The sequence below is a fragment of the Monodelphis domestica genome, chromosome 5 (assembly GCF_027887165.1).
Source record: "Monodelphis domestica isolate mMonDom1 chromosome 5, mMonDom1.pri, whole genome shotgun sequence".
Lineage (NCBI taxonomy): Eukaryota > Metazoa > Chordata > Mammalia > Didelphimorphia > Didelphidae > Monodelphis > Monodelphis domestica.
The window spans coordinates 295,822,523-295,841,232 of NC_077231.1; the positions used below are offsets into that span (position 1 = coordinate 295,822,523).

General features: G+C 40.1%; 1 long non-coding RNA gene across 6 annotated transcripts in view; it reads right to left on the minus strand.

The window, feature by feature from the left end:
* LOC103101232 (uncharacterized) overlaps positions 1–18,710 on the minus strand; it is a 202,465-nt gene that overhangs the window by 83,100 nt on the left and 100,655 nt on the right. For all 6 annotated transcript variants that reach the window (XR_008912485.1, XR_008912486.1, XR_008912488.1 and 3 more), the window contains 3 exons: positions 14,188–14,570; positions 11,872–12,016; positions 5,796–5,962 (listed from right to left, as the gene is read on the minus strand). This is a non-coding gene — a long non-coding RNA (uncharacterized LOC103101232). The remainder of the gene's footprint in view (positions 1–5,795; positions 5,963–11,871; positions 12,017–14,187; positions 14,571–18,710) is intronic.

The following is an 18,710-nucleotide window of genomic DNA, read 5'->3' on the forward strand; positions in this document are numbered from 1 at the left end:
TGCTTTCCATTATGCCAAACAGAATATGCCTACTCCTTCTCTTCTGTGCTAATCTATCCCCTTAGACATTTGGAGGCAGCTCAAGTCTCCTCTACCTAGAAGTTGTCTCTTCTCCAGGCTGAACCTATTGAGGTCCCTTAGGAATCCTTTATGTTGTGAATTTGAGAACCTTCAGCATCTGTATCATCCTCTTCTGGTCACTAACCAGTGGATGGTACCTTCCTAAAATAAAGGATCTGGAACTGAACTCAGTACTCCAAACGTTTTCTAGCCAGTGTGAGACAATCACCTCCTTATTCCTGGACATATGCTTTCTGAATAAAGCCTAAGATTACTTTTAGCTTTCTTGAAAGAGAATTCATTAGCATTTACTTAATGCTACATACTATGTTTGACTCCAGGACCACACAGGTGACTCATGTTGTTTGCACTGGACTAAGCCCTCCCCAGATCTTTTTCAGACAAAATTGTGTCTTAGCCATGCTTTTTCAAAAGGTGGTTTTAATCCCAAAGGAAAGAATTATCATAATGTAATAATAGCTAACATTGATATAATACTTTACATACATTATCTCATTTTATCCTTGAAACAACTCTGTCAAGTAGGTGTTATTATCTCCATTTTACAGATGAAGAAGCTGAGGCTGAGAAAGATTAAGTGACTTGTCTAGATCCACAAACATAACAAGTGTCTGAAGCATGATTAGAACTCATAACTATTTGACTACAAGTCCAGCATTCTATCCTATTCAACACAGCACCTAGCTACCATGAAAACAAGGCCATATCCAGAAAATGAAATCCCACTAGAATATTCTTATGCCTGACTGATGAGGAGAGAATTGGCTCAGAAGGGTAAAGTGACCTCTTAGAAGGGAAAAAAATTTTTGTTGCCATAGATTTCAAATTTTACAGCATCCTGATGTGGGATATGTCATTTTCTTTTCCGATTGTGTTTCTTCCCAACACATATTTTATAACCAACCACTTGAAACCCAGAGCTTTTGATTTATTGCTCTTTCACGCTCCCTATACCCAAGACCAACCCAAAGAGAAATCAGAGCAAGAGAGAACCATCTATCACGTTTTGAATTAAAGACTTGTTACCCAAATCATGAAGATTTGTCCTTTCTGCACCCTATGTCTCTGATCAGCAAGGAAAGGTCATCTTCTTAAGCCAAGGGGAGCTGAGAAAGCTTTGGCAAAGTGTCTTGGCTTTTGTGAACTCAAGTTCTAGTCTCCCCCACCAAACAAAAGGCTTTATAAACAATTGGTCTGAATGTTACTATTAAAATTATGACCTAAAGATTTCCTAAAACCCGTTCTCAATCTGAGCATTTCCAAGCCTTGCTTTTATTACGTACTGCCTAATAAGTATGCCAACAATGATGCTTAGGGACTTTTAATTACCAGGCTGCTATTACAGCTGCTAGGTTAAAAACCTGCTTATTGAAAGTGAGGTACAGTCAATTTGGACTTGAATTTAATTTCCCGCTAAGTAAATAAAAGTACCTAAATGTAATTGACTGATCTTTGGAAATGCTCTATATGTGTTTTGATTCCTAATGCCTTTCGAATGACCCAATGCCAGAATGACTTCATCTTGCATTTCCAAAATATTTACAAACTCCATTAAATGATCAAAGTAAAAGTCATCACTTAGATAGGAAGGAAAGTTATTTCTTAGGACTAGATGGAATCCCATTTTTTCATAGGATTCTGAATCAATATTCTTGGTCTCCTCCTCATCCAGCCTCTGCTCTCTTCTAAGAGGTGCACCCTAAAATCTCAGGGATATTTGCCCAATACACTACAAGGGGGATAGGCAGCGGGAAATTGGACCTTTCTGTCTTGCAGCTTAAATTGTGAATTCTAGACAGGATAGTCATTGCTTTCATTGATGTTCTTAGTTTACTAGATTGGACCATAGGCATCCAGGTGCATTGCAAACTCCATTTGAGCCCACATTCCACTCACTGAATATTGAAGAAATATTTCTCGAGTAAGCACCATGTACAAGCTTCTAGTCTAGGCACAGGAAGCTCTAGAAGAAATGAAGCTCTAATTTAACTGGAACTTACAATGAAGTGATATCGATGTGGAAAGTACTGGAAGTGAGCATCAATTAGCTAGTATGTAATAATGAGCAGCAAGATGGTGCCATATTGTGCAGAGTGCCAGGTCTGGAGTCAGGAAGACCTGAGTTTAAATTTGACCTCAGACACTTCCTAGCTGGGTGATCTTGGGCAAGTTAACCCTGTTTATCTCAGTTTCCTCATTTGTAACATTAGCTGGAAAAGTGTATAGTTAGAAATTCTTGAACCCCTAAAACTACCTCACCCAAACTTCCTTTTTGTATTACCTAGAATCCTTTTCCTTTTGTCCACGTTTGTGTCTTCAAATTCTGTAGCTCCTCCCTCTCTCTCTCTTCTTCCATGAGCAGGCTGGGTGGTTTAGGTAGTTCTTTTACTTTAGTTATTAGTTATTATTAATAAAACTTTTAAAATATCATACTTAGTTATTGAATATTAATTTTAATCTTTACAGAAGGAAAGAGCAAACTGTTCCATTAAATTCACGAAAATCCCAGCTGGCATCATGAAGAGTCAGACAGGGTGGAAACAACTGAACAACAACAACAATAATAACCTATCATATTCCAGGCACTCTGCTTGATGCTAGGCATACAAAAACAATTTATCAATGAAACAGTTTCTGTGCCCAAACTGCTTATATTCTGTAGGAAAAGACAAAAAAGAGTTGGGTTGAATTCCCTTGCCTGCCACTTACTGTGTAATTTTGAGAAAATTACTTTAGCTCTCCACATTTCAGTTTGCTTTGGTTTGGTTTTTAATCCATATCTCAGTTGGACTAAACAATCTCTACTGGGCTTTCCACGTCTAATATTGTATGACTCTATAAAGTATGATACAAATATACACTGAAGACCCATCATATGCAATTTAATTTACAGAAACTCAAGTACATATGTTAACTCGGAAGGAAAAAAAAAGAGAATGGGAGCCACAATCAATCATTTAAATAGAATAAAAACTAGTTCTGTCATTTCATGGGAGATGGGAACACCCACATATTGGTATCTTCTGTGGAAGTATTCATCTTAGGAGAATTTCTAGAGCTCTAAAATGTTATGACTAATCCAGGGTCCCACAACCAACACTTATCAGAAGGAGAATTTGAGCCTAGGTTTCTCTGACCTGGACCATATCAGGCTATTTTCATTTAAGCAATGAAGGCAATTCCATCTGCCATTCCACTCAGTGAATGTAGGTTCCAAATAAGTAGGGAGAGATGATTCTGTTGTTTCCTTATGATTTAAAACACCTTCCCTGGATTTGCAAGGGGTGGCTAGAACCATAACATTTGCAAGGGTCCCTCTTATCAAGGTAAACCTATGATACTTCTTTTCACAAAGGGAGGAGTCTACTTTCAGAGACTCCAGTTGGCTTTTCCAATATCCGCTGACTAATTGTACTAGATGTTTCATGTAATTCATCTCCACTCAGCACTCTGGACCCAGGGATTAGAACCCCACTCATGTTTAATCATCCAAGGGCAAAATAGAAATACCATGTCTTCTGGGTAATCCAAGAGGGTTAATTTGATAATGCACGATTCTTGCACAACTTTAGAAACCCATCACGTAAGATGAGACAACTCTTTATTGTGAAAACACTACAGCAAAGGTTCAAAATACTTTATTTCAGAGGGAGTATAGACCAGCCCTAACTTCTGACTACACACTTGTAGTTGAGTTTCAGGAAGAACATCCCAGAGGAAATGGTATTTGAACCAAATTTTATAGTATATTCAGAAGATTTCATCCCCAAAAAGCTAGTATGGAACATTGAAGATATTTCCCTCTCTCTTCTCTTTGAATTCTGGCTTAAATCTTCCTACTTCTCATCTCTTATGAGTCTTCTACTTAGCATATAAAAAGCACTTAAGAAAATAACTTATTGACCTACTAACTGACTGGCAGGCAGGTTCTATAGTTCATTTCAGAAACTAAGGTATCAAAACAAAAGTCTACAACTACAAACCAATGATTACTTGAGAGAAGGAGACTGAATCATGTATTTTCATGTGACTCCAGATATTCTTATTCTTAACCAGTCAGTCTCTTCCTCTGAAGACAAATTCTTGGGACATATGGGAATGGGATGCCATTCAGAGCCAAATGCCTTGGAGGACTCTGAGGCAACTAATTATACACATTCCTCCATTTGTCTAGGTTCCTTCTTCTACCCTGCCTATAAGTCAGTGATCCAGTTGACTTCCTTACATCATTCTCCCTCATCCATTATGGCCACACTTCCTTACCATCCTACACAGGCCCATCTGTTAAGAGCTCCATCAAATTTCATATTCTTCTCTTTGAACAAAGCAGAATTGCACTAGTGAAAAAGAAACATGAGATGCTACTTTGAGACCTCTCCATCCCCAACGTTCATATCAGCTATGTGTGCCCAATCAATGGAAGAGTCTTCCAATCTCATATGAAGTCTGATCGGCCATAATCAGACACTATATATTGACTCTAACACAGTGATGTCATTTTGACTCTCTCTGAGTATGAATGACAACAACAACCTACCCCCACTAGAGAACAATGAAAAGTTAAGCATATTTCAGATATTAAAAGGTGTTATAAGAGCCTGGAGTCCCACTAAAAGCATATAAAATTCAAATTTAGAAGGAATTCATCTAGGAAATTACATATCCCACTGATTTTCTGTTCCAAATTAAGGCATCTAAATGGATTGCTGTTAGTGCTGGTTAATTGAGGTACTGCGCAAGGTGATAGACACTTAAGCACTCATGCCATTCACCTTGCATTTCCTTCTCAATATGCCACCCATCTGCACTTTGTTCTTTCTCCCCTTTGTAAAATGCCACTTACATTTATATTGGGGTTATTATCTTTTTCCCACTTTACTCTTAGTACAACTGCTTCGTGGGAATATTATGAGGTTCAGCTCATTTGGGTTGAGCCCATGAAGGCAAGCATTAAGAAAATCACAAAATTGCCAAAGGAGGTCAGATCAATGACATGTATTCTAATATTCTCCGTTTGGCCACTTCAAAAAGAAACTTTTTAAGCAATTGCAGTCACCTTCTAAGTTATTACCTTTAAAAGATTAGCAATAGGAGAGAAAAGATATTAATGAGTTCTATTATACATTGATTACAAAAATTTATAGAAGGCTTTCTTGGATTCATTACTATGTTCAGCCTCACTCAAAAAGCATTTATTAGTGCCAACTATATATATATATATATAGGCCAGCCACTATGATAAGTAATAAAAATATAAAGACAAAAACTAATACCCAGGAGGAATTTACTGTTTACTTGGGAGAGGGGAGAAACTAAAGAGAAAAATCACCATGCAGAAAAATAAACATGATTTGAATGTCTTTGTTAAAATAAGGAAATTCCTGGTAAAAAGGAGTTATTACTAAACTCCATGATAAAATTATAGGAAGTTGGACATTGTTAGCTCTTGATCATACTAAAGAATTTCTTTCATCACCATCCATTGGGCTTTAAAAGTCATTATAGGAAGGCTACTGTAAGGGGGGGGGGGAGGGATTATTACATAAAAAGGTTGGACTTGGTTATATTTAAAAATAGGGTCACCAGGAATTTAATTCATTCCAAAGAGATTTATTTACAATTTATTTACAAAATATAGAAGGAGTAAAGTAAGAAAATTAGAGAGAGGTTAGGGTAAGATATCTAGTTTAAGTACTAAGTAATGTACTCCTTACCCGTGGTCCAACCCGGGCAGGGAGAGTTAGTCCTTAAGCATCGGCAAAGCTGAGGACCTGGGGAAGTCTCTCCTGGGGCTAGAAGTCTCTTCAGAAAAATCCAATATGAAAGGAGTCAGCCTTTCACTCACCACATCTGGATTCCAGTCAGCAGATTCTCCACCAGTCTCCATTCCAAAGAAAGAAAGAACTGTCAGTAGAACTCCACTCGGGAAGTTGTCACTTCTTTTTAAAGATACTTTCTCTTGCCTCATTTCCTGTGCCTTCCCCTAATTCAACATCTACCAATCACAGTTGAAGTCCTGATTTAGGACTGCTCAGGAGGCAGTCAGTAGATTCTGATTCGTCACCCACTATCGCACACATGGGTCACAGATCTCCCCCACTCAAGTGTGAATGGGGTGATTACACCTTTGGTGATTAAATCTAAAAATAGGCAGATCTTCCCACTCAACTTTAAGTAGGGTGTTTACACTTTTGGTGATTAAATCTGAAAATGGGCAGGGGTTACAATTGATCTTCACAATCAGAGGAGAGTTAATTATTTTTATTTTCACAATCAGGGGAGAGCTAAATTTAATCTTCCCACCACTGATGGGACAGATACATCTCTGTGATCAGCTGAGTTTAGCCACACAGCCCTTATGGCCAACAAAAGTAAGATGGCCCCACTTCCTTCTTAGTTCTAGAGACTTGAACATCACCTTTCACATTCTTCCAAAGTACAGAAAGGGAGAAAACACTTCTCTTCCACATTACCATTATGAGGAACATCAATGGTAACTTAAATAGAATCTCATGATGGTGAGAGATTTGCTTTCACAAAGACTGAGAGAAGGTTTAAAACCCAGCCTCCAGTGTAAAGAAGGCAGATTTTTCATTCTTTAGGCAGTATGATCTGGGCATTTAGTCATCTAATAGAAAATGGGGATTTGTCTGGGTAGCATCAACTTTAAGAGTTTCCTGTCAAGAATTCCCAAATTTGAGAGTCAAATATCAGAACTTCTAAAGACCAGAGCTTTCCTATTGCACAATGTTCTTTAGAAATGTAAGCATATGGGGGCAGCTGGGTAGCTCAGTGGAATGAGAACCAGGCCTAGAGACAGGAGGTCCTAGGTTCAAATCTAGCCTCAGACACTTCCCAGCTGTGTGACCCTGGGCAAGTCACTTGACCCCCATTGCCTAGCCCTTACCACTCTTCTGCCTTGGAAGCAGTACACAGTATTGACTCCAAGATGGAAGGTGATGATTTAAAAAAAAAGAAGAAATGGAAAGCTGGTAAATGTTTAACAACCAGTTCTCTGATAAAAAATAAAATGTATCTATGACACACTTTTGAGTTTAAACTGCATGATTGTCATTGTCTCCATCACTTTCTTAGTTATACACAATCAATGAAACAATAAACGAAGGCCTGATTTGTAGTTTGACCATTTCCAACATGTCAATACTCATATTAAAATTTTAACGGTTGGTTTTCAAGAGCCAATCCAAGCTGACTCCAGCTCAACCCTGAGCCTACATCTTACTTGGAGCATAAAGCCAATTAATGACTCATGACAAATCCAAAACAGAGGGCTCTGTTTGTTCAGTACAATGCAAAACATCATTGCACTGGAGGTAGAGAGTAGCATTTTATGGTCTTGGTGGAACTGTATATGATACCAGAGGTGGGAAAAAGACATCAAAAATTACATAGTAGTACTCCAACACCAAGTCCAAGTTCAGTTCCCTTTGGAAGGGGAGCTAATGGCCTGAGTGCTTCCTCTTTCTCTGCACGTTTATAAGCTTTGATGAGTCTTCAACATCTTGGGCATTTTCTGGGGGCAAAAATGAATGTTGTCCCATACTCAACAACCCTAATGCCTATACAAGATTTACATATTCTGTCAACATGTTTGGGGACACTGGACACAAGTTATGTCTAAGTTTTATCATGAATACTATTCTGGATAAACCTAAGTAAGGATAAGCTAACAAAAGAAGTCCTGGTCCATTGGGTGAAGACCTCAAAATAGAGTTATATTTACACAAGTTACATTTACAAAGTAAATGCATATTATTTTAGGGGAATTGGAAGAAAGCAGCAATTTGGAAATGGTGAAAATCAGAATGTACCTTGGATGAGAAGTCGCATGTAAGCTGAACCTTAAAGGAATCTAAGTGCAAGTGAGGAGGGAGGACAGTGCAAGGAGGGGGAGGGCAGCCTGTGGAGAGTCACAGAGATGGAAAATAGAGGCAGCTATGTGTGTCTCAGAGGACAGAGATCCAGACCTGGAGTGGGAATCCCTGGTTTCAAATGTGGACTCATGAGCTTCCTAGCTGTGTGTGATCTCAGTCAAGTCACTTAATCCTCATTGCCAAGCCCTTACACTTATCTGCCTCAGAGCTGATACTTGGTACCAATTCTAAAATAGAAGGAGAGGGAGAGAGAGAGAGAGAGAGAGAGAGAGAGAGAGAGAGAGAGAGAGAGAGAGAGAGAGAGAGAGAGAGAGAGAGAGAGAGAGAGAGAAGAGAGAGAGAGAGAGAGAGGAAGGAAGGAAGAGAGGAAGGGAGAGAAGGAAGGAAAGGAAGGAAGGAAGGAAGGAAGGAAGGAAGGAAGGAAAAGGAGGAAAGGAAGGAAGGAAGAAGGAAGGAGGAAGGAAGGAAGGAAGGAAGGAAGGAAGGAAGGAAAGGAAGGAAAGGAAGGAAGGAAGGAAGGAAGGAAGGAAGGAAGGAAGGAAGGAAGGAAGGAAGGAAGAAGGAAGGAAGGAAGGAAGGAGGGAAGGAAGGAAGGGAGGGAGGGAGGGAGGAGGGAGAGAGAGAGAGATAGAGAGAGAGAGAGAGAGAGAGAGAGAGAGAGAGAGAGAGATGAGAGAGAGAGAGAGAGAGAGAGAGAGAGAGAGAGATGGAAAATTGGAAAATGAAATGTTGTGCCTAAAGAACAAGAGGGGTATTTGCTGGAAAGTAATTTGCTTATAAAGAATGTGCAATAAGCCTTAAAAAGTAAATGGGAGTCACTCAGTGAAAGGCTTTCAATGAAGTTTGGAGTTTATCCTAGAAGCAAAAAAGAGCTGTGGGAGACTTGGAAGACTCTCAATCAGGGGAAGTAGGCAGTTAGACTTGTGCTTTGGAAATATCAATTTGGCAGAAGAAGGAAGGACAAATTCGAGAGACTGAAGACGGTAAATATTTGTAACCCCAAAGATTCTGGGCACACAAAGATCTAGTTCCACTTGGGGGTCTTGACTCCTTTGGATCAATATCTCTTCTTTTGGTTCATTGTCACCACCTGAATTAATGAAGTACAATTTCCAACCAAAAACTTCAGTAAAGCTCATGTCTAGTGTAAAGATTAAAATTTAGGGGAGACTGGGGACACTGAGGCAGGTAGAAATTAGTTTCTCTCTGCAAGGAGTATTATATTTTTAGAGGTTTATTGAAGATTGAGGATTAAAGAAAATACAGGATAAGAAACACGTGTCCAGGCCATAGAGTGGCCTAGACACAACCTCACCTACATTATGAAAAAAGCCATGTCTGCTCCAAAATGGAAGTCCAAGAGTCCCAAGAGAGACCTCAAAAGCCTTTGAATCAGCTTAAATACCTTCTCGATCTTGGCCCAGGTGAGATTACAAGGCATTCTGGGGAAGTGGAGAAAGGAATTGTGGGGATTGTAGTCCTGTATTCAAGTCTATTTTTTACACTAGAGTGTCTACAATTAGGAGACTATTGGACTAGTACAAGAGATAGGTGATGAAGACCTGAATGAGGGAAGGGAACAGTGATGAGTAATGTAGTTGAGGTGGAATAGACAAGACTTGGTCACTAATTGGATATGAGAGCTAAGGAGAATGAATATGGACTGGAGTTCAGGAGAGAAACTAGGATCATATAGATGGGAGTGTCATCAAATAGGGATGATTAATTGAATCTATGGGAGATGATAAGATTACTGAGAAAAAAGGCAGCACAGAGAAAAAATGTGAGGAAAGCATCTTTCAAAACATCTACAATAAGGAATTCTTCCTCTCTCCTTTTTATAGCCCATCACCTGGGGGGAGGGGGGAACTACCCTTTCACTTCCATTCCCCTCAGTTACTTCCCAATCTCTTGATCTGCAGCTTCTAAACTGGCCACTCAGCTAAAACTGCCTCCCATTTGACCAATGACCTTGATATTGCCCAACCCACTGGCTATTTCTAAGTCCTCATCCACCACCTCTTGGAAATAGCGGTTTCATAATATATAAAAAGGAAGTCAGGGAGTTCCACAGGGGATACAGACTTCTAAAAGAAAATTTTTAATTTTCAGTTTGAGCATTTACAACTCAGAAATCATCAAACAGTACTAAATTTAAGAAAGTGATGGAGAAAATGTTAATAATACAGATTAAATTTTAAAGTGTGTTATACATACTGTTTTCCCCCAGAGAGCCAGTTGTTAAACATTTTACCAAACCACTCCTGAAAGTAGTGGTGCTTTAATTTGTTTTAAAATTTCTAGGCTTCAAAGGTTCCACTTGGTGATTAAGTTCACACTTCATTATATTTATGTTCCTATTTTTATAATCTTCAGTCATATGAAGCAGCTGGTGGTAAAATGAAGAGAGCATCAGGTTTAGCAGAAGACCAAAGGTCAAGAGAGTGATTGTAAGTGGGGAAGGGTGTTAATTTTAAAAGGATTGGACTAGATTATTTAAGAGTGTGGTCACCAAGAATTTAATTTAATCCAAAGAATTTATTTACAAAATGTAGAAAGAGTGAAGTAAGAAAATCAGAGAGAGGATAAAGTAAGATATCTAGTTTAAGCACTAAGTAATATACAGGAAGAATTAGACCTTGGGCTTTGGCAAAGCCAAGGATCTGAGGAAGTGTCTCTCAAGAGGTAGGTCACTCCTGAAGCTAGTTTTTTGTTTTTGTTTTTCCCAGAAAATCCAGCAGTTAAGAGTCGGCTTTTCATTCACCACATGTCAGTCCAAAGGAAGAGATTTTAGAACAGCCTCACTAAGAACAGGGTCTTGGGTCCAGCCTCCACTCCAACGAATGAAGAATTGTCCCTCACAGGAAGTGACAGCTCCTTTTAAAGATGCTTCTTTTGTGTCACTTCCGGTGTCTTCCCCTAATTTTATGTCTACCAATCACAGTTGAAATTTTGCTTTAAGACTGCCCAGGGGGCAGTTAGTTTAATCCTGATTTATCACCCACTATTGCACATGTGGGTCACAGACCTCCCACTTAATGATTAAGTGGGATGTTTACACTTTTGGTAATTAGATCTAAAAATGGGCAGATCTCCATATTCAACTTTAAGTAGGGTGTTTACACTTTTGATGATTAAATCTAAAAATAGGCAGAGGTTACAATTTAATCTTCACAATCAGGGGAGAGTTAATTATTTTCATTTTCACAATCAGGGAGAGTTAAATTTAATCTTCATGTAATCCTGCCATTCATTTGGCCACATATTTTTGGGCAAATCACTTGTCTTTGCTGAGTTCCCACATTTATAAAATGGGGATCATAAGACTTACATGATCTTTCTCACAAAGTAGTTGAGATAGTCCAATGAGATACTCCTCATTAAGCACAAAGTTGTTCATCATAAAGCCCTGATAACATAAATAATTGCTATTATTGTTACCCTCAAACATGGCCCCTTAGCCTTTTTCCTTCCAGTTGGCCTTTTTCCTTCCAGTTGGAAAGTCCTAAAATGTTTAGTATCTCCCCTAAAACTCCTTGTACTTTTGTCTTATTACTCAAAATCTCTATTATATCACTCTTGAGTTCATAGAAGTGTTGATTTAGGGTTGGAAGAAACTGAGTTCAACCAACTCATTTCACAGATGAGAACCAGATCCTGAGGTGAAGCAACATATTCATGGTGGTCCGTGAAGTAAATAGCAAAAACCAGGATTCTAACTCAGATCTCATTATCCCAAATGTAGGATTCTTTCTGCACCACATAACACTGCCTCACAGTGGCCATAACTACACAGATATGGAAACATCCTAGTTTTGTAGAATGGAGAAAGTTCTAACGTTTTTCTGATCTAATTCCTAATACTCCCCCTCACAGTGCCCAGAGTTTGGCTCACCTTTTTTTAAAGGTATACCAGCACATTTTGCTGAGTTCTTCAGGGGCCAATTTTGGCCATAGCTCCCATTATCAGAAAGTTCTTTTATGCCACAAGCTTCAGTCCACTCTCCAAAGCTTCCAGTCTTTGCTCTTTAATCTACCCGCTGGGGACAAACAGAACAAGTTTCATATCTCTTCCATCTGATAGTTCTTCAAAGACATGTATAATAAGGAAAGGGACTATTTCCATTTTTGTCTCTGTACTCCCAGCATCTAAGGAATTATTCCACAAATATATATATATATATATATATATATATATATATATATATATATATATATATATATATTAAGTGCTCACTATATACAATGCCCTCTCCTAGGTCCTGAAAGTACAAAGACAAGAGTGACAAAGTTGCTTCTATCATGGACATAATTCTAGCTGAGTAGATATAAATCAAAGAGAATAATGAAAAGTAACATAATAAATACAGGATAATTGGAAGGGGAAAAGATCAGGTAGCTGGTGCAATGGATAGAGCCCTGAGACTGGAATTGAAAGACCTGAGTTCAGATCCAGTCTCAGATACTTTCTAGATAAGTGACCCTGTGCAAGTCACTAAATTCTGTTTGCCTCAGTTTCCTCATCTATAAAATGTGCTGGAGAAGGAAATGGCAAACCATTCCAGTATCTTTGCCAAGAAAACCCCAAATGGGGCCATATAGTCAGATATGATTGAAGAATGACTAAAGAGCAAATTGGAAGGGGGAGGCAATAATAGCTGGGGAGATCAGGGGAGGCTTCACATAAGAAAAGGTGTTTAATCTAAGTTTTGAGGAAAACAAAGAATTCTAAGCAGAGAAGGAGGGGAAGTCCATTCTATCATGGAGACAGCTTGAACAAAGACATGGAGGTCAGGTATGCTAGCTCACACCTTTCATCCCTGCAACCAGGAAGGCTGAGGCCAATGAATCACTTGAATTCAGGAATTCTGAACTTCAGTGGATTTTGCCCATTGGGTGTCTTCACTGTATCAACATCAATCTGGGGAACCAACCCTAATAGGTGCGGGGCAAGCAGGCTGCCTAAGGAGCTGAGCCAAACAGGTCAAAGTTCCAGCTCTGATCAGTGATGGGATTCAGACCTGTGAGTAGTTCTTGCTCTGCCAGGCTGAGATACAAATATTCATTCTCAAAAGAAAAAAAAAGGAAGGGTAGGGAAGAAGGATGACAGAAACAAGAGATGGATCAGCAAGAAGGTCAGCTGGTCCAGACTAATTAATGTATAAAGGAGAATACTGTTTAATAAAGAAGCCAAAAAATTAAATTGGAACCAGGTGGTAAAGGGTTTTCAATACCAAAAATGCCAATTTGATAAATAATTGTTGAATGCCCCCCCTAAGTCTTCTCAAGGCTATATATTACCAATTCCTTCAATGGCCCAGTGCTTAAGTGTGAACCTAGAAACAGTAAGTATGGAAAGATCTTCCCCTGGTTGTCTGAAGGTTGCTGTCTTTTCCTATAGCCTTTTTCAGAGTTTGCCTCCCAAGCCCTAAGCACATTATCAAATGCATCATTGGAGGGACAATCCACACAGATCTTCAAAATATTGACATATATGGGGGTAGCTGGGTAGCTCAGTGAATTGAGAGCCAGGCCCAGAGACAGGAGGTCCTGGGTTCCAATCTGGATTTAGACACTTCCTAGCTGTGTGACCCCGGGCAAGTCACTTGACCCCCATTGCCTAGCCCTTGCCACTCTTAGAACCAATTCTAAGATGGAAGACAAGGGTTTAAAAAAAAATATTGGTGTAAACAGACACAGAAGTCAGCAATAGATGGTCTTGTTAACTCTAGCCACTCTTTGTCTTCCATGTTGACAATTTTCTTACCTTCCATCCTTCCTGCCCCTACGCCTTCCACCTCACTGGTCTTTGCCACCTGCTCTGCCACTGCCCACATACCCCAGCTCTGAAACCATAATCTAATCAATACTGCCACTTACTACTGGAAATCCCACATAAATCTTCTCCCCTGTATCTCCCCTTCACAATCCTGTGATTGCCCCAACCAAAACCCTCCTCCTTCTCCTGGCTGCTCTCTCCTTTGATTAGAATATAAATTCCAAAAGGGCAGACTCCGGCCTCATTTGTATCCTCAGATCTGAGCACTGTACTTGGCACATAGTTGCTAAATAAGGACTTGCCCCGACTCATTCAGGAGCTCCAGCCTGGTGGTTTCCTTCTCCCCTTGCATGAACATGGGTTTTCCTACCTCTCAAGCTAAAGAGCACATGCCCACACAATCTGAGCCTCTAATGAGGACTCCAAACCTACCCAGAAGCTGTTCTGGAACTCAGCAAGAGGCTGGCCTGATGCTCTTTCCTCTTGGATACTGCTCATTTCATCTGGCGCTCTTTAAACAGCTGGAATGCGTTGTGGCCTGCTGTGGACCATGTGGAATGTATTTTGCTTACCAGCTCCCATGATTGAGGGCAGATGTTCCCTGCCCTTCAGTTTACCTCTAGAGAGCCATTGCATTTCTTTTCACACTGTGTACGACGGAGCTGGCCATGCCTATTTCTTCTAGGAATTCTCACGATGACCATTGGGAAGGGAGTCCAACAAGTCAAAACCATGCCAAGCTCGTGCTGGATTATATTCCTAAACCTCAGGAAATGGGGCGATCTCCCCATCTTCCGACCCTCTGATAAGAGGACCTAGAGGCAAAGGAGAGAGACCGCTTGTGTAAAAGCACAGTAGTGAATGTCTCAGCATCCTGCCCACCAGGAAAGAGAGGAATAGCAGAAAATCGAAGACGAATCATGTGATGGTAAGGTTGGGAGAAAGATTAGATTACCTAATGCAGCCCTCATCCCACACTCATTTAAGGTGAGGAAACTAAGAGATTCCGTGGTTTGCCCAATTTAATTACTAATTTTCATAAACCATACTCCATCTCCCATCTCTCATCTCCGTACCTTTGCACCAGCTGTCCCCTATGCCTGGAAACTTCCCCCTGCTCATTGCTACCTCCTGATAGCCCTGGTTTCCATCAAGACTCAGTTCCAGTGTCTCCCCTTCTATAATATGTTTCCTTCCTAAAACTACCTTTCAGTGGGAGTAGAAATACAGAAGAAAAACAACTGCTTGATGCTTGATCACATGGTCAATGGGGATATGATTGGGGATGGAGACTCTAAACTATCACCCTGGTGCAAATATCAATAATATGGAAATAGATCTTGATCAATGACACCTTTAAACCCAGTGGAATTGTGCATCGGCTGTGGGAAGGGGCTGGGGAGAGGAGGGGAGGGAAAGAGCATGAATCTGGTAACCATGAAAAAATAGTCTAAATTAATTAATTTAATTTTCCAAATTAAAAAAAAAATAAAACTACCTTCCACAGATGCCCATGCTCTCTGCCCATGATTCCTTGAGGGCAAGGATTTTCATTGTTATCTTTATATCCTCAGCACCTTAATAAATGAATATCATTTGATTGACCATCTTATCAGTCTCAACTGATATCTTAAATCAAAAGTATAAGGATAGGACAATGTTCTCAAAATAGTCTAAATCAATTATTAACTAGTTTTGTGGGGTTTTTTATTTTGATATAATTTATCAATTTATTTTTAACATCTTACAAATTATCAGATGCTGGGGCAGCTTGGGGGTACAGTGGATAGAGAACCAAGCCTAGAGATGGGAGGTCCTGGGTTCAATGCTGGTGTTTGACACTGCCTGGCTGGGTGACCTTGGTCAAGTCACATAACCCCTTTGCCCTTCTGTCTTAGAATTGTTATTAAGACAGACAGTCAAGGTTAGAAAGGTTGTCATCTACTGTTCTTCATCTATAAATGCTCCAAAAGATGCCTTGTAGTTGGTGGGGGGAGATTCAGCATTTGTGAGGTACAGCACACTTTCTGGAGAGATTGTTTGGGTTTTGGTATTTTTTTCTTTTAACAGAAATCTTACCGACTCCCCTCAAGAGGCTTCTAATGTATTGGAGACAAAGCTAGCCTGCATTAATCCATAGCATGAATAAATGATTATGGCAAAACAAAGAGCAGACATCTAAACTAGAGTTGAGTGAGGTTATCTATTCAGCTGTAACAGGGCACATCAAAAAACCAGACAAGGGCATGACAGCCCTCCCTGAGTGTTGGGATTAGATGCATTCATTCTTCTTGGCTCCAGAGGGAAGAACAAGGATAAATGAGGGCAAGACCAAGAACCAGTTTCTGCTCAATGTCAGGAAGTTCACAGGGTTCCAAGGTGCAATGGGCTGCCTCACAGGGCAAGGAGCACCTCTTCATTTTGGAGGAATATCTAAGCCGCAGGTGGATGCCCATTTGCTGGGTGTATCATAAAGGAGACAGTTAAGAAGTAGCTGAGGCAGAATTAGAACTCAAGTTTTTCTGTCTTAAAATCTACTACCTGACTCCCCAAAGCTGTTATCTTTGTTCATTCAGGGTCTGAACAGCTAAAGTGGGCTGTGCGGGGCTTTGCCAAACCCTGCATTGAGCCAAGAACCTAAGCAGACTAAATATTGAGTTGTTAAGAGATAGAGTTAAAAATGGGGTGACTATGAGGCAGTTGAGGGGGTCAAAATATTTCCAAGGAGTTTGTCTTTCTTGTTAGGATCCTTATATCAACTGGCTCATCCCCCAGCCACCTTGTCATTAAAGGTAAGACAGGTAAGAGCAGGAGAGAACTGCCTCTTCTTTCTTTTTTAAACCCTTACCTTCTTAGTCCATACTAAGCATCGATTCCAAGACAGGAAAGTGGTAAGAGTTAAGCAATGGGAGTTAAGTGACTTGCCAGAGCCACATAGCTAGGAAGTACCAAAGACTCAGATTTGAATCCAGGACTTCCTAATAGATCTGGCTTTCAATCCACTGCACCACCCAGCTACCCTTATTTCTTTCTAATGGCAACTGAAGGTGACAAAAAGAAGGTCTGGATCTCCTCAAATGATATGGAAAAGGAAAGAAAGAATATGAAGAAAGAAAGTAAAATCAGATTCCAAAGTTTCTTAGTTTCTTCAGAAACATATCATAGATTCCTAGATTTAGAGCTGGGAACTTTAGGGACTATCTAGTCTAATTCTCTCATTTTCAGTTGTGGAAACAGAGACCCATTAATTTAAATTACTTGCCTGGGATCATGAAAGTAGTACAGATGCAAGATTTGAATCCAGGACCTTTGACTTCTGAGCTAGTACTTTTTCCACTGTATCATCCTGGAACCCAAATCTCTGTAGCTTAACTGAACCTAAATAATAATTCGTTAGAGATTATCATACCTTAATCATTGACTTTCCTTTTTGTTGTCTTCATTCATTCCCATTTGGGATTTTCTTGCCAAAAATACTGGAATGGTTTGCCATTTCCTTCTCTAGGTCATTTAATCAATGAGGAAACTAAGGCAAACAGGGTTAAATGACTTTTCCAGGGTCACACAGCCTAGAAGTATAGAAAGATGAATCTTCCTGTTTCCAAGCTCAGTGCTCTATCCTTTGCTCCACATGGCTGCCCATAAAATCATTATTAAGAGGGGAGGAGGAGCAGCTAGATAGCCCAATGGATAGAGAGCCAGTCCTAGAGTCAAGAGAACATAGGATCAAATCTTGCCTCAAACGCTGGACAAGTCACTTCACCCCCATTGCCTAGCCCTCACCACTCTTCTGCCTTGGAACCCACAAACAATATTGATTCTAAGATGGAAGGTAAAGGTTTAAAAATAAAATGATGTTTTAAAAAGCCAAGCAGCACTCCCAAGGATCCCCCTCCTAAACAAGTCTACCAAAGGCAATTTCTCAGCTCTTCTTCTGGTCCATCCAGGACTGAAAACAGACATTTCATCCCTCTCCTTGGGGAATGCCTGGGGGAAGTCGGCCTCATCTTCTCAGGCTCTGTGATAAGATTTACACATTTCTGTTGCTCTAAGTTGGAAGCCATGGTCTTGAGTGATGAGCAGTGCTGGGACCCAGCTTGGCTCTGATCCACCATTGAGGCATCCACCATTAAGAGCCAAGCTCTTAAGCTTGGCTTTGGAAACAGCACTGGTGTCTACTCATGCTTCCCCATCCTCTCCTTGGAAACTTTAGGTCAGCTCTTTAGATTCTGCTTATTTTACTGTAGACCTAGGAGGAAGGGTCCACTTGGCATATGGTTTTAGTAGAAGTTTCCAAAAGAAGGAGTCTAGGGCAGCTAGGTGGATTGAGAATCAAGCCTAGAAAGAGGAGGTCCTGGGTTCAAATTTGACTTCACACTTCCTAGCTGTGTGACCCTGGGCAAGTCATTTAACCCCCATTGCCTAGCCCTTACCACCCTTCTGCCTTGATTCCAAGATGGAAGCCAAGGATTTTTTTTAAATAAGTCTACTTCATCACAATCAGACAAAGGTTTAAGGTGAATAGCTGGTTTCCTGTTGACTTTTAGATGGAATCCAACCACTGGATGCCAGGCAAATTGGGGGAAATGCATTGGCATGAGAGCTAGGAAGCTTGGGTTTAAATTTAAGCTCTGTCATGTCTTCTTTTGTGATCTTGGACAATTCATGACTCACTTAACCTCCCTGGGCTTCAGGCAACTGATTTATAAAACTAAGGGCTTCCAACCAGATACACTGTAAAATCCCTTATCACAAATGTGCACATACGGATATGTACATGTGTACTTAGGTGGGTAAATACATGGACTGTGTGCACATGTATGGTAAAGGTGTGTGCACACAAATATACACGTCATAATGTCCCAATTTGGGGGACATCTTGTATGAGCTCATGACTTTCCATTTTTTCTTTCCTTTTTTTTTTAAATCCTTGCCTTGGATGTCTTGGAGTCAAT